The sequence below is a fragment of the Nematostella vectensis genome, chromosome 8, assembly GCF_932526225.1.
Source record: "Nematostella vectensis chromosome 8, jaNemVect1.1, whole genome shotgun sequence".
NCBI classification, from domain to species: domain Eukaryota; kingdom Metazoa; phylum Cnidaria; class Anthozoa; order Actiniaria; family Edwardsiidae; genus Nematostella; species Nematostella vectensis.
In genome coordinates this window covers 15,860,417-15,861,891 of record NC_064041.1, presented here as the reverse complement: position 1 = coordinate 15,861,891, position 1,475 = coordinate 15,860,417, and positions in this window count along the sequence as shown.

Genomic DNA, 1,475 nt, shown 5'->3' with positions numbered 1-1,475 from the left:
GCAAACTTGCATATAAATCAGTAAACCTTACTAGTAAATTAAAAGGTTGTACGCAAAGTAACTTAATCATTATGCGTATTCAGTAGCGCCAGGGTTCCCAAGAGACTAATGACCCGTGTGCATAGTTGTTTTTACATTTCCCTTTTAGGGGAGGGCTCCCAAGAGACCCGGGCCGCCCGAATAGACCCCTTTATTTTTCACTCTACGTCACAGCGAGCTATGTGTGGCGTAACCTTATAAGACCTAAGGTCTTAAGGGCTAGGAACCTGGTTATTGCCTCCCTATTAATGCACGGGTGCCTCGGTACCTGAGTGTTACACAGTTCGCTAGATAGCGGTGTTGGGGCCGAAATCTCCAGCTTAGCCGTAAAGCCTTAGCTGCCATACGGTGATTCAGCGCACGACTGGATGTATGGTCTTATTTTTTATTCATTTGGCCCCAAGTGAGAAGAGTTCGAGCCACGCTCTACGACCTTTTTTCTCTCTTTTCTATTCTATCGTTTTTAAGGTATCACATTGGCAATAGTTTTTTTGATGTCCAATACCGTTCAGGTATCGTTTTTTAAAATATACTGGTTGATGCGTCGGACATTGACCCTGGTCATTTTTCTCCTTGTCCCCATCACGTCATTTTGTGAGTAATTGTCATTTTATCACCATTATTACAAAAAAAATTGTTTAAAAACCCCGCGTTTTTATAAATAGGATTTGTAACCACCACCCACTCCTCCCCCTGAAGCCACCCTTTCCCTCCCACTCCACCACTCCGCCGCCCTTGAATGTCTACTTGTCAACAAAGAGTTTGTCTGTGTTGCCAGTCCATCAGATCTTTTATTTAACCTTTATTTAGTTTTTCTTTTTGATTTTCTCGTACATCGGGTCTATGATCAAGTTTTTTTTAAGTCATATAGTATGTCATGTGATAAATTATTGTGACCGGGTGGTATTTTGGGTTATTTTAGATTTTGCTAAGATTTTAAGGAAGCGATTTTTGGATTGCGATTATAATTGTTTTACGTATTTTACAGATTGTTTCTCAAACGTGATTCTAATTCGATCTGTACACGTTTAGGAATTTACTTTCAACGTGCTCAAATTAATCATATCCTGTTTTCGTATCGTGATAAAAAGATGTTTGTTTGTCCTGTTAGTAAGCACAGGAAAGCAGGGGTGGATGTGACCCCATGAAAGAACAATCAAAGTACAGAAAAAACATTGATTTAATGAACATGTTTACAAATTCCTTTAGATTAGTATCAATAGCTTGATAGTGCTAATTGAATCAAGTAAGCGTCCTTTACCATTTCCCAGGAAGATTAGTTTCTAAATTTGACAGGACAATGGACGCTGAGTAATTTGAACGGTAGTAAATGTTAGCGTCCCTAGAAAAATTCGCGTCCCCAAGTATAAAAGTATAAAAGCGGCTGTTTTTACAGTATCTGTTAGTTTTTTTTTTAGTTTAGTACCGTTGAGCAA